The following is a 15,225-nucleotide window of genomic DNA, read 5'->3' as shown; positions in this document are numbered from 1 at the left end:
GTGCATCCCACAGCTGGAGCCCTGAAAGGCCCAGGAAGTTCACCTGTATAGGCATATCCTGGTTACTTGATTAACCTTGAAATAATGCAAATCTGTGTTTTCCTGGTCTAATAATTCAGACTTCATTGACGGTGTTATGGCAAGGCTTTACTACTACTAGCTTTCAAAAGTCAGGAAAATATAGCTTTACTAGTGTTCCTGTTCTGATATCTCTGACTATTAGCCTATCTACTTCAACAAGACTGTTGGGAGGATCAAGACAGCATCATATTTAGAGGATGGATCACCTACCGTCTCTCTTTCCAAGTGGGTTGTTTCTGGTTTTAAGAAGAATAAAGTTTATTGCCAGACATAATAGAAAATATTTGAGCAGACAAATGGAAACCTCACATATTTTTTTCTTCCTTAGTAAATTTGGTAGATAAAAATGAAAAGTAACAGCCATTAATAGCAAAGGTTTTATAGACCCTAGCATAAAGAGAATGTTTAAGTCATATCACATTAAACACTAAAAGCCTTATTCACGCAACATTATACTCAAGATATTTCAGGCATTTAAGGCAGGAAAAATGCAAATTAAGATCTCCCTCATCAACTCTTGCTTATTCCTCTGGAGCATTATGTTCTCAGGAAACTCATCTTAAGTGTACCTTAAATGTACATATGTGGAAAGACTTAATATTTACCAAGAAAAAATTTCCAAACTTGTAAACAGCACCAGAAACTCAGTGAGTATTAAATCAACTACTGCATTGCTTCAAATTTTCTTCTGACTTTATCAATGACATAAAAATGTTTTATATCATAACTGGCAAGTGTATAGCATTTTTGTGTAATATTTTCACTTAACATTACTTTGTGTGTATTTCCATACTTTGAGAAACCTCACTGGTTCTCATTTTAATTAATCTTACTATGTATAATACTGTGGGTTTGGGAATATTTTAAGCCCTAGCTTCAATAAGCAACTTATACTTTCATTTCATAAAGCCATCTTAAATGAGAGAAAGAGAATAATGGCATCCATCACCCATATATCTGGTTCTGCCAGCCTTTCAATGACAAAGGGAATATTCTTGCTACCTTTATTTTACTGTTTACATTTGAGCCCTCCCCATCCAGCAAGGCTTTGCACAGAGTATTCTTTAAAAAACAAAAAACAAAAAAAAACCCTCTTAACTGAGTTAGACCTAAATTGACTATTTTTGAAAAGTACAAAATCACATGGAGAAATCTGTAGCTAACTGCTATTTGAAAAAGATACCAAAGATATCATCAACAGTTAAACAAGTCTCTTTAAAAATTTATTTCCCAGGAACTAAACTCTCAAAGCAAACAGGTTTGTTGTTGGTCTTTTGATAATGGAGTGAGAGTCTCAAGACCTGGGAATCAGAGACAATAGCTCTATCTGTCTAGCATTTGAGACCACGGGGCTCCGGGTCCTGTTTGGTCTGCCGTTATTTCATCTGTCCTGCAGGTGGCATAGGTGAGGTTCTTCCCGTGCTTTATCCCTTTCAATCCCACCGTGCTACTGAACTGCCTCCTGCCTTCTCAGGAAGGTCCTTCCTCACTGCCCCTCCTCTGCACCTCCCCCGACACAACCCTAGTGCCTTTTTCTTACAGGAATACCGAATCTATGAAACTTTACGGGTCTTCCTTGACTCTCACACACACTTTCTTCTTCTGGTCCCATTCTTTAGGCTTTGCTTTGTGCATAAATCTGAGAAATGGGATATTTCCTGCCATCTCAGTAAATAGGGATTCCACAGTCATCAGTGACTCTCCTGTGTCAGCTGGTGAGCCCTGAGGAAACTCAGGAAGGAAAAGAATACCTGCCATTTAGCAGCCATCAGGCTACAACTACACCCTAAGGTGAGCCCTGAGGAAACTCAGGATGTGGAAACACAGGATACAGCCCCAGTTAGCTGAGGTGCATGTCAAAACAAAGATTTTAGTGAGCCCAGACCCTTACATCTTCCCGTATATAGAAAAGTGCTAAATTCCTTAACTTGGAATATCTGGTTTTCTTTAACTAACAATAATCTTATGATGTTCTGACTACCTGTTCTTTGCTGCAAAGCTCCTGTGTATACTCGTTCCCTCCTTTCCTTATTGGAGCAGTTTCTCAGAGCTATCTAAAATGCTGTCTCTCATTTTGCCCCAAATAAAATGTAACTTGCAACTCTCACATTGTGCATTTTTAAAAGTCAACAAATCCTATAAACTAATGTACACCCATTTTTGGTGCTTGAATGTGCTGTTTCCCAGATAACTTTTGCAATTTAAACCAGAGTGGGGAAGGGAACTAATCTCAAGTTCCCCTTATGTGCCAGGCACTGAGACAGGAAACTGATGAAAATTGTTCAACCTCATGGAACCACTCTGTGAGGCAGGGATTAGTTTTCTTCCTCTCTTTCTCCTCTCTCTATTCCACACATGCTTTTTGAATAACTACCATTATCAGATTCTGAATATTACCTCTTAAAATGAACAAGTACCCAGGTCTCATATGAATAGCAGTGAATTAAATAACCATGCTTTATCCCAATAAAAGATACTGAAAAAAGGCCTCTTAAATGGCACCCCCCACCCCCATCACTGGTTCCAGTCTGAGGGAGATTTTTGTATTTTCTGTTAGTGAATCCCTTACGCTGGGCAGTGGGGCCCAGAAAAACTACTGTGAACAGAATTTAGAGGGAGTTTGGACAACTGCCAAACTCCCTCTAAATTCACAGAGCTGGTAAATAGTAGAGGCTGGGATTTGAACCCAGGTTCTGGTGGAACAGGGGCTTTGCTGATAGCTCAGCTGGTAAAGAATCCACCTGCAATGTGGGAGACCTGGGTTTGATCCCTGGGTTGGGAAGATCCTCTAGGGAAGGGAAAAGCTACCCACTCCAGTATTCGGCCTGGAGAATTCCATGGACACAGCTTTTCACAGCCTTCTTGTATCTGATCCTTTCTTTTCTTTTTAGCTGCCAGATCTCCTAGAATCACAGTGTTGGCAAGCTGGATTTGCTAGTTGTTGAAAATGAAACCTCCTGCTGAGGAATGGTCTTTCAGATGCTGTTTCAGGTAAAAAGTTGAGAAATCTATACATAACTCTAGAGTTGCCTCCAACTTTTCCTCCTCTGTCTCTTTTATGGAAGCCATGCATAACTTATGAAGAATGCAGAATAAGTATTTTGCAGATAAGTATTGAAATTATATGTGGACCCTACATAGACACCTCTGTAAACACCCCATTCACATTCCCAGGGCCTGTTCTGGCCTGACACAGGCTGAGGAAAGGCAGCCACAGGGAAAGAACAGAGCATTCTGCTGCTCTGGAGGTTTATCTTCCAGGGCGACCTGGCAGATGAAGTTCTGGGAGAACAAGGAGAGGACATTTCATCAGGTTTCTGCCTCTGTAGTTGCAGGCATAACTAGAGCAAGCAGCACTGTTCGTGCAGCCAACGTTTTATATAGACAACTTCAAGAACGTAGTGTAACTTTGAGTTAGATTTGCAAACTTTAGAATTTCATGTGCAGTGGGATAAGGCTATTGTCAAAGTCCCTGTGGCCCTATCATTCATTAAAGAGTAGAGAGAGACAAAAAAGAGAGAGAGAGAGAGATTGAGAAACGCAGAAAGTGCCAGCCTGACATTCTGTCTAGAGGGGCACAGAAAATAAATACTTCCCAGCTGGGTAACCTGGAAGACTTTCCTTAACTCCTCTGTGTCTCAGTCCCTTGTCTATAGAATGGACAAATAACAGCACCTATATCATTGGAAGGTTGAGAGGATTAGAAAAGATAACCTACACCTAAAGTTTAGAATTGTAAATGCTCAATAAAAGCTAGCTGTTAGGGGTATCGACAAGAAAGAAGGTCAGGGTAATAGAAAGGATACCTATTCCACATGTGGATATTTAGAGAAGGAATCTTAAAAGAAGTGTTATCCAATGTAGGCCCTGTAAGGTTAGTATGAGGAAGCCAGTCAAAGAGGGGGAGGGGCAAAAGAGTTTAAACATTAGCTATGCCATATGCTTCAGGTGGCTCAGTGGTAAAGAATCTGCCTGCCAAGCAGGAGGTGCAGATTTGATCCCTGGGTTGAGAAGATCCCCTGGAGAAGGAAATGGCTAAACCAACTCCAGTATTCTAACCTGGAAAATCCTATGGACAAAGGAACTTGGTGGGCTACAGTCCATGGGGTTGCAAAGAGTTGGACACAACTTAGCAACTAAACAACAACAATGTCATATGGAAAATCACAAAGCTAAATTCATCATATTATATACACAGAAGACCAGTAAACCACCGTCCCCAACCAACCCCAAACACCAAGTGTGCCAGCTTCCTATTGCTATGTAACAAATTACCTCTAAATTCAGCAGCCTACAACATACTATATATAAGCAGATCAGTAACAATAATTTTTCTGCTCCTGGGATGACATCTATTCAATGCACATTTAAACTTCAACTTGAGCTAAATAAGTAATTTTCAGGGAGGAGGTATAGCATTTCATCTTTAACCCTATGCCAGTCCAGAAGCTTATGGGGGCAGTGAAAATATAGTCAAACATAGAATTCTAGAAAATATGACCAGTAAATATAAAGAGGACAGTATGGTAGGCAACAATTTTTCATCATTTTGCCTGAAAATAGCTCTTTTTATTTTTTTTTACTTTTACCTCATAAGTTCCTTGTAGTCGTTTCCTTTTCCCTCTTCTGTTATTTATTGTTTAAGCTCTAACCCCATGATTTATTCATTCAATGAATGAATGGAGGGATGCGTTTATCTAAGTGCCCCATATCCAGTGAAAATGCATTGTGTACCTGGACTTTTCATACAGAATTAAATTCTTTCCATCACCATTTTGCAACTTCCCTGGTGGCTCAGTTGGTAAAGAGTCTGCTTGTAATATAGGAGATTTGGATTTGATCCACAGGTTGAGAAGATCCCTTGGAGAAGGAAATGGCAACCCACTCCAGTGTTCTTGCCTGGAGAATTCCATGGACAGAGGAGCCTGGTGGGCTACAGTCCATGGGGTTGCAAAGAGTCAGACACAACTGAGTGACTAACTTACACTTTCACTTTCATCATCATTTCCAGAGGGACTGGAGAACTATATCCAAATTCATAAAAGTGAGAAAACAAGAGTTCAAAATGTCATGTTCTTACACAAAGATAATTGCAAATCAATCTTTTGTGGGGCCAATGAAAAAAATTCTTTCACAAACAGAAAAAACAACTCCTCTAAGGGCCAGGAACAGATAAGAGTGAATGAATATCATAAAAGTCCAGTCTTCAGATACCATCACTGGATTTTCTAAAGGTTTGGTCATTTCTGAAGCAGTCAGGCTGCCATTTGTCTGGGGTGGGGTAGTTTTCCTCTTTTGAGAGGCAACATCCAGCCTTAGATTCTAGAAAAAGCCCCAAGTCCACAGTCAAACTACAGAGTTGAGGAGAGGGAAAGCCATTACTGGGGCACCTAATGAGCAGGCTTGAGCTGCGCTCTCCATCCCACTAGCTCACTCAAAAAAGTGCTCTCATTTTCGTTCTCTCCCGTTTTACCTTCACCCAAGAAGCTGTCACACAACCTCTCTCTTTCTATCTTTCCAACTTAAGTCAATGCTACAGCTTCTGGCCAGAGTCCCTGCCTCCTCACACTCCCCCACCATCTTCAGCAGTGCATCCCAGAATCTCATGGGGAGCTTCTTTAAAACATGGATTCTGTTCAGGTAGGTTTGTGCTAGGGCCCTAGAATCCTTATTTTTCAAAAGTGCCCTAAATAGCTGCAGTCACTAGCCAGATTTCAGAAAGGCTGCTCTACAGGTTACTACAGTTACTCAACACCATCCTCATGTGGCACCACCTACTGCCCCAGCCTCTTCTCCCAGTCCTCTCTCTCCCACCACTCAACCACCTGTGGCCCCTTGGACCTCGGGGCTTGTCACAAGCTCTTCCTTCTCCTTCTTCCTTTAACCAGTTGCTGTTATTGGTCAATGGAGAAGGAAATGGCAACCCACTCCAGTATTCTTGCCTGGAAAATCCCATGGAGGGAGGAGCCCGGTGGGCTACAGTCCATGGCGTCGAGCATTAGCTAAATCCTGACGTTCTTGACTGCTCTGACCTTCTTCTGTGAGGTACCTTCCTCCTGCTCTCATTACACCTTATTATATGGGAGGAAAGTTTGTTTCCATTGTAAATCACTAATTTGAAGATTCTTTCACAGCAGCTGAGCCTATACCCTGCTTGATTAATAATTAATCTTTTAAGAAGGGATGACCTACCCTTCCTTTTTTCTGGCTAATATGTTATCAATGTGAAATCATGACCTCCTTGGTTCTTTTTTTTAATTGAATTATATTTAACTTATAACGTGCTAGTTTCTGGTGTATAACAAAGTGATTTAGTTGTATATACATATTATATACATATACATATTATTTTTCAGATGCTTTTCCATAATAGGTTTTTACAAGATATTCAATATAGCTCCCTGTGCTATGGGCTTCCCAGTGGGGCTAGTGGTAAAGGACTCATCTGCCAATGCAGGAGACTTAAGAGAACTGGGTTCAATCTCTCAGTTAGGAAGATCCCCTGGAGAAGGGCCTGGCCACCCACTCCAGTGTTCTTGCCTGAAGAATCCCATGGACAGAGGAGTCTGGCAGGCTCCATGTCCAAAGGGCAAAGAGTCAGACACGACTGAAGTGACTTAGCACGTACCCTGTGCTATGCAGTAGGTCCTTGTTGTTTGTGTATTTTATATATAGTAGTATTTATATGTTACTCCCAAACTCCTACTAAATTTATTCCCTTTGGTAAACATAAGTTTGTCTTCTATGTCTGTGAGTCTATTTGCATTTTGTAAATAAGTTCATTTATAACATTTTTTAGACTCCACGTATAAGTGATAGCATATGACATTTGTCTTTGACTTACTTCACTTAATATAATAATCTTTGGTCCATCCATGTTGGTGCAAATGGCATTATTTCATTCTTTTTAATGACTGAGTAACAGTCCATTGTGTATATTTACTCTTTGGTTCTTCTTGATCTACTTTCCTTTGGGTTCTTTATCAACTAGGCTTTAAATTCTTGGTGATACCATCTTCAGTTTCTGCTTCTGGAATCTTTGAACCTTGTACTTAATTTTTTTCTTTTTCTTTAACACTGAAAACATTTTGTATTGAGGTATAGCCAATTAACTGGAGAAGGCAATGGCAACCTGCTCCAGTATTCTTGCCTGGAGAATCCCGTGGACGGAAGAGCCTGGTAGGCTGCAGTCCATGGGGTCGCAAAGAGGTGGACACGACTGAGTGACTTCACTTTCATTTTCACTTTCATGCATTGGAGAAGGAAATGGCAACCCACTCCAGTGTTCTTGCCTGGAGAATCCCAGGGACGGGGGAGCCTGGTGAGTTGCCGTCTATGGGATTGCACAGAGTCAGACACAACTGAAGCGACTTAGCAGCCAACTAACAATGTTGTCATAGTTTCAGATGAACAGTGAAGGGACTCAGCCATACATAAATATGTCCCCATTCTCCCCCACGCCCCTCTCCCATCCAGGCTGACACATAACATTGAGCAGAGTTCCATGTGCTAAACAATAGGTCTTTGTTGGTTATTCATTTTAAATATAGCAGTGTGTACACGACCTTCCCAAAGTCCCTAATTATCCCTCCACCCCACCAGCAACCATGAGTTCATTTTCTAAGTCTGTGAGTCTCTTTCTGTTTTGTAAATAAGTTCACTTGTATCATTTCTTTTTAGATTCCACATATAAGGGATGTCATATGATATTTCTCCTTCTCTGTCTGACTTACTTCACTCAGTATGACACTTTCTATGGGCCTCGTATTTCATAATGCTCCCCATAATTCTCCTCTAGGACTGCTGTTTTAGCTCCTACCTCTGACCAATCCTCCAGTCATTGCCTTAAGTAGGAAATCCCCAGAAAATCACACAGAAGCCAGACTTGACTCCTGGCCCTTGGCAAGGACTGGGCTGGGTAATCCCCAGGAGAGGCATGGAGGGAACTCTTTGAAGGAACCAGTGAATGAATGGTATATAGCAATCAATTCCAACCATTCAGAATTATTTTTAAATGCTAGAATTGTCCTCTTCCCCCATGCCAATGGATTTGAGATTCTAAACGTTTCCTCTACGAAGCATCACTATCATTAAACCTATTTTATGGCCGAGAAACTTGAGGGAGAGTGAAGCAAAATGGTAGATATAATTAGCTAGAGGGCAAGGATTGTTCTCTGGTCTTAGCAATATACAGGATTGCACAGGTGTTTACTGACTCATGCTGCCTCTCTATGTGGAGATCTCTATCTAACATGCCCGGGGAGCAGGCATGTGGGCTGAGTAATTATAAATGCCTTTCAGAAGTATGGAGCTTAAAATAATTTCCTCTTGTAGTTTTTCAAAACAACCAGTATTTGTGTCTTTTTAATCCTCACAGAAGGCATAGACGGCTAAGATCATCAATGATTTCAGAGGCATGAGGCTGCAAGAAAACCTGACTTTGCTGTCAGGTAAGAGACACAGATGCTCACCTTGAGCAGGAAGAAAGGGGGACTGAATTGATCAGGACTGAAAGCAACAGCCCGTCTGCCCTGTGCCCATAAACGGGGAAAGGGAACAGAAGAACATTCTTTCTCATGTGGCCTGTTTGCTGTTGGAGAAAAGGATTCACCATGGTACACAGAACTCTCTTTTCCTGACAGAATAAATGAGAAATAACTAGGATTGGGGCTTCATTCCTCATTGTTTAGCATCTTTAATTCGTCAGCTTTTAAGATGTCTGAGGAGCAGAAAATGTAATTTTATCCAGTTTTATTAGACAGCAGCCTTTCCTCATCTGAAAAAATAATTTAAAAAGTACCCTAACTCTTAATATTTCTGGAGTCGACATGAAGTTAGTGGAGGTAGAATTTCCATATTTTTATTATGCACCGTGAAAATCAGCCTTTATGCTTAATGGAAGCTTTATGCTCACTGATAAATCAAGAGAGCGAAGGCAGGGCTGGGTAGTGAAAGGCAGTGTGAGAGCTGATACTGGCTCTGTTGTCTGTGGACTAATAAAGAGTAGACTAGCTTGATTTACAAAATCATCTCCAAGAGAGGAAAGAAGTGCAGAGGGGCTTGAAAGACTGGCGCTGCTTTGCTCTCGGGTGAATATGCATTTTATGCAGCCAGATTAAGGATTCATTTTGTCCTTGACACAGCACGAAATTCAATCTGCACTTACTTACCCTACAGACAACAGCCTGCCAGGGGTCGTGTGAAGATTTTATAATAGTACAGGCAACAGTCTTCACCAGCAAAATAAACATTTGGGAAATTGTATTTCGAAATCATTTCTTCTTCTTCTCTCCCCACCAATCCCCAGCCCATCATGCAATTCTGGTTCAGTGAAACGCAGCATTTAATATTTTGGAAATAATTTTCAAGCAGATGGGGGAAGAGGCAGGAGGGCAGCTTCTATTACTAGCCTTGATGATCTCTCTACCTTCCCTTCTTTGTCAACAAAACAACTCAAGCAGTGATTGTTTTTCCTTTGCAAGAAAATAAAAGAAGACAGCATGAAAGTGTTCTCAGATTTGCTCTCTGTTTGCTTCTGAAATCTTTCTTAGCTGAGGTCTTCTGTGTGATACGGAAAGCTCATTTTGAACCTGACTGCTGAGGATATCTTGGAGAGATACTAAGGTGTGGTTTTTTTTTTTTAAAGAGGAAGAGGGCAGGATTTTCTGTCCCTGGCAGAGTGAGCCTCAGAACCCTTTGTTTCTGTGTAACAACGAGGGTAATTCTTCACACTCTCTTTATTGAACTACAAATATCTTTCCAGATGAACACTCTCCTAATCTAATTAGCTGTAAACAGGCCTCCTGGGTGCCACGCTGCTTTAGCTATGGGATGGCATGAGCAGGAGGGGAGAGGGACTAGTGCAGGAAAGATATCCATGACTGTGAGTCTTTTCGATGGGCACAGTTGGGATGGGGTGATGTATCTGCAGGAGACTTTTCTGTCTTATAGGGAGACAAAAGCAAAGACATATTGACTACTCTCCTAAAGGGCAGAATGGCCTACTATGAACAAAGAAAGCTTGTTTTTCTATAGCACTTAACTGCTCTTCCCAGAATATGACTTACTAGTTGGCATAGCAAAGGAATGGCATCAAGCACGCTGGGGGATCCTGAGGGGTCTTGGCTGATTAATATGCATCCCCACTGTCAGACCCTGAGAAAGGCCATGGAGCCAAATGTTCACTTTGGAAGAGGTGATCCCATTATGGTTCCTGGTGGAACACCAGATCATGAGGGATTACAGGGTGGGGTTAGGGGGTCAGTGGGTACTTTCAAGTTTCACAGTCAGTGGTAGAGAATCCAAATTCAGAACCTCTGTCTGTGCAGAAGGTTGGAGAAAGGTCGCACAGCTTCATTTTTAAAGACAACTTTCAGTTGTTCACCTTCTTCATGTCATTTTGGAAAGGATTCCTAAAGAGAGTTGAGGAGGGGATAATCTGGCCTTTGGTGAATAGCAGCGAGTGGTGAGGGGGGAAGGGTGGGCTCCCTGGGTGAGGCAGGTCCTAGGTTAATAAGAACCTGAAGAAATGAGGCTTCACTGGGTCATGGTTTTGCTGGCCACCAGCCAGGCCTCCAGTGCCATGGGACCCACAAGGTTGAATAATCAGTACCGGCCTCTGACAGCTGTTTCCTGCCAGTCATCCAGCCTTGAGCCAACACATAGGATTTCTGTTGTACTTCAGCCTCCTCGGACATCCCTGCTTTCTGGTGCCCAGTGTTGGCTGGAATGGATTCCAGGCTTGTTCTGAAAGGGTTTGAGTCGCCTGTACTGGGTTAACACCAATGGCTTCTGGGCTCCAAGCCCACTCCTCTATTCTCTGCTCTGTGCTATGGGGCTGGATTCTGCAAACTACACTTCCCAGACTCCTCTGCATCTCCCTGCCAATGAGAGGTGCAGGTGGGAGATGGACAAGAAGGGCAGGAGAAGGAGAGGAGAAACTATTTTCTGGCATTTAGTTGAGCTGGCATTCAGCAGCCTCTAGCCTCCAGCCCCCTTTGCTGCTTCCGTCTCCTCTCTGCACTCCTCAGTGGTTCAGAGGCAGCTGGTCCACGTGGCTTCAGCAGTGAAAGTACAGGCTGTGCAGTGGTCCAAGCACCAGCTGCACCCCTCCCTCTGGCTTCTGGTAGTACCTCTTCCTCCTGTTGTTCTTTAGCTCTGGAGTCAGCAGTTGCTTCTTGCAATGATTAATCTCTGGTAATTTTAGCATCCCCCCTTTTGTTCTATGGGGCTTCCCTTGTGGCTCAGCTGGTAAAGAATCTGCCTGGAATGAGGGAGACCTGGGTTTAATCCCTGGGTTGGGAAGATCCCCTGGAGAAGGAAAAGGCTATCCACTCTAGTATTCTGGCCTGGAGAATTCCATGGACTATATAGTCCATGGGGTCACAAAGAGTTGGTCTCGACCAAGCGACTTTCATTACCTCATTTTTATTCTAAAGTCGGTATAATCAGTTCCCTGTATTAAATCCATCAGTGTAGCCAGTAGCCTATATTAAATCTCCTCTGTTGGAATGCTTTCATTTTCTTGACTGACCCCTGATAAATGTTGATTCTGACAAGAAACCCAGTTTAAAAGGGTTCCGCTTGTTGAATTAGCAAAAGGTTGGAGGCTTTCTCCCTTTGTGGTCACATCACTAAAAGAGAACCCATGGGCACAGTGAGGACTGGGGACAGTCAGATGGGCCGAGATGCTCTCCTGGGGAACTTCACAGTCTCTAACACCCTCCAGAAATATTCAGGTTGAGAGATGAGCCCACATCATGCTGATGGCTTCCCCATTTTGCTCTACAATGGTCTGTCTTAGAGTGCTTCTTCCTTGGCATTTCTACATGTGAAGAATTTTGAAAACTACACTGCAGTACTCTACAATCACATCTTTCTTTTGTAAATCCTCAAAGTTGGACAGTGGAGGCAGTGGGAAAATGACAGTGGTTCTCAAGTATAGTCTGAGGCCCCATGGGGAATCATAGAAACCCTCAGAGAGTATTCATGAGATCACTATTATCACAATAGTAAGACTTGATTTACCTTTTTCATTTTAATTCACTCATAAGGGTACAATGAGATTTCAAGAGGTTACATACATGGATACAGAAACAGGTTGTAGGCAGAAGCAGATATGGGAATTTCAGTTCAGTTCAGTTCAGTTGCTCATGTCCGACTCTTTGCTACCCCATGAACTGTAGCATGCTGGGCTTCCCTGTCCATCACCAACTCCTGGAGCTTGCTCAAACTCATGTCCATTGAGTCAGTGATGCCATCCAACCATCTCATCCTCTGTCATCCCCTTCTTCTCTTGCCTTTAATCTTTACCAGCATCAGGGTCTTTTCCAATGAATCAGTTCTTCCCAACAGGTGGCCAAATTACTGGAGTTTCAGCTTCAGCATCAGTCCTTCCAATGAATATTCAGGACTGATTTCCTTTAGGATTGACTGGTTTGATCTTTCTGTTCAAGGAACTCTCAAGAGTCTTCTCCAACACCACAGCTCAAAAGCATCAATTCTTTGGCACTAGGCTTTCTTTATGGTCCAACTCTCATCCATACATGACTACTGGAAAAACCATAGCTTTGACTAGATGGACCTTTGTTGGCAAAGTAATGTCTCTGCTTTTTAATATGCTGTCTAGGTTTGTCATAGCTTTTCTTCCAAGGAGCAAGTGTCTTTTAATTTAGCTGTCTTTTATTCAGATATCAAGGAGATTCACGAAAGTAGAAAAGAGTGCTATTATTCTAATTTAACTTTTGTTTTGGAAAATAAAGTTATTTATTATAAAAATATGTTATTTATGTTAATATGTTTCTTATTCCTATTTTCTAGTGAATTAATAAATCCTGGTGTGGAGTTGGTATATTTTCTTCACTTTTACTAGTCACTTAAATTTCATCTCCAGCCCCTGGTCATCTGGAATTTAGTTCCCACATGGATGTCAAATCCAGGGAAATCATTTCCAAGATTTTCAGTGGCGCAGGCTGGTTCTCCCTTCCGTGGAGGAGGGGGGGTTCATGTCCTTGCCCCAGGACACATCCTCTTCCTGTCCTGATGCTTCCATCACCACCCTTACATTACTCACAAGAATGTCAGAGTCCAGCTTTTTTGACCCCAGTCTCAGGAGACACCTGTCCAAGTCACTTAGTGGCCTCCCACAGTGAGGAGAAGCATTGCACTCTTCCCCCATGGGGACAGCTGAGCCCTGATGCCATACTGACACTAGCCAGCCTCAAGCTGCAGAAATAGTTTTCCCTCCCTTCTTCTGTGGGTGCTGCTGCACTCCTTCTAATATTTGACTGTGGAAGGTGGCAATAGTTGACCCACATTATCTTGGGGTCTCAGTTCAAAGTTAGGTAGAAATAACTAGTCCAATTTTCAACATCTGTCATAAAATCATCCTGTATTTCTAATGAAATATCTCTCATTATTTATATATTACACATGAGGAAATTAAAGTTCAGAGAAAATATTAATAATTAAAGGTAAGTGACTAAGCCAGGATTTGAACTCTGGTATGTCCAAAATTGAGGGGGGCATGACAACCCATTCCAGTAATCTTGTCTTTAGAATTCCATGGATGGATAAGCCTGGTGGGCTATAGCCTATGGTGTTGCACTTTATGCATATTGTCAAGTTGCTTTCAGAGAAGTTCTAGCATCTTAAGCTCTCATTAGTGATGAATGAACATGTCCCTTTCACCATATTCTTGCTAAAAATAGGCCTTCATCACTTTTTAACCTTTGCCTATTTATCAGACAATAGATGATATCTCATTGCTGTTTTAACTTGTTTTTCTTTGATTACTACTGAAGATGAAACTGTTTTTGTATTTATTGGTCATGTTCTTGATCATTAAAAAATTAAATTGTTTTTTCCTTATTGATATGCAGGAACTCTTTATTATTAGAGGATTTAAATCTTGTCATATGCTATAAATATTGCTCTAGTTTTTCACTTATCGTTTAATTTTATGAATTTTTTGACATTGCACACATTTGAAGGTTTTATGTAATTAAACCTAGTAATACTTTTTTTGGGGCTTCCCTTTGTAGTATCATGCTCAGAGAAATTGGAATACTTCCTAAAATATTTTTTTCAGGAAGGTATAAATCTGTTATGTTTTCTGAATCTTTGGATGACTGGGAATATGTTTCTGTGACTCTCATGTAGGAATAATATCTTGGCAGTTGGAGCATTTTTAACACACCATCCTCAAAATGCTGTAGAAGCTATTCCAATATTTCCCAAAATTTACTGTTGAGAGAGAAGTCTGATACCAAAAAGATTTTTATCTGTTAGTATGTCCCCAGTTATTCGTAAGAGCAGAATGACTGCAAGATTATTCTTCATACTTGGAATAAAAAGGAAAAGCCAGACACGATGAGGAGAGTCTGTTTTACACTTTCTGGAGTTCAGTGGGTTTTGGATTAAAGTCAAGGATTTCCTCAACTAAAGAAAATTATCTTTTTTTTTTTTTTTTTCAGTTTGGTCACCACTTCTCTGTCTGATGTATTCTCTTCTTCTGGGTTTCCTAGTCAATCCCCAGGACCTATCCTATGCCTCTTATGTGAGTTTCAGAATTTCCCCAGTGGGCTGACTGGTTTTCTCACCCTGTTTGTTTCGCATTGTCCAACTCGCTCGTCAGTATGGCCATCGCATTTTTACATCAGGCAATTATTAATACTAAAAGTATTAATACTAAAAGTAGTCGTCCCTGATCTCAGACTGTTTCTTTTTCACGAGTGCTGTCTCCTCAAATTATTACTGAGAATCTGATTTAATATCTTACAAAATTCACTTTCCTGTTGCAAGCTTTTTTTGAAAGAGCTCTCCTCTTTGGAGATCATGAACATTTTTTCTATATTCAAATGTTTCTCTGTTTTCTCATCCTTACGAGGGAGTGCTGTGTTTGCCCAGTTTTGGAAACTGGAAGAGGCCCAGTTAGAGAGTGTTCAGGTTCATGTCTGATTTCTTCAATGTGCAAAAAGGGATCAAGGAAGAATCGATCATTTCTGTAGTTTAATTTCTCTGGATCAGCAGTCCCATTTTCTAGAAGGTTGAAGAAAGAACCACATCCCAAGGTGGTCATGTGACAAGCGCTTTCCCACTGTGCCCCACATTCCTTCCCACCTGTCGGGGCACCATCCTCCTTCT

General features: G+C 41.5%; 1 protein-coding gene across 1 annotated transcript in view; it reads right to left on the bottom strand.

Moving 5' to 3' along the window:
• The window catches only part of AOAH (acyloxyacyl hydrolase), a 184,338-nt gene that overhangs the window by 81,879 nt on the left and 87,234 nt on the right, over positions 1–15,225 (bottom strand). The gene's annotated exons all lie outside the window — the stretch shown is intronic.

The sequence above is a fragment of the Bubalus kerabau genome, chromosome 8, assembly GCF_029407905.1.
Source record: "Bubalus kerabau isolate K-KA32 ecotype Philippines breed swamp buffalo chromosome 8, PCC_UOA_SB_1v2, whole genome shotgun sequence".
NCBI lineage: Eukaryota > Metazoa > Chordata > Mammalia > Artiodactyla > Bovidae > Bubalus > Bubalus kerabau.
Note: the sequence above shows the minus strand (reverse complement) of the source record. Positions and strands in the feature narration are given on the sequence as shown.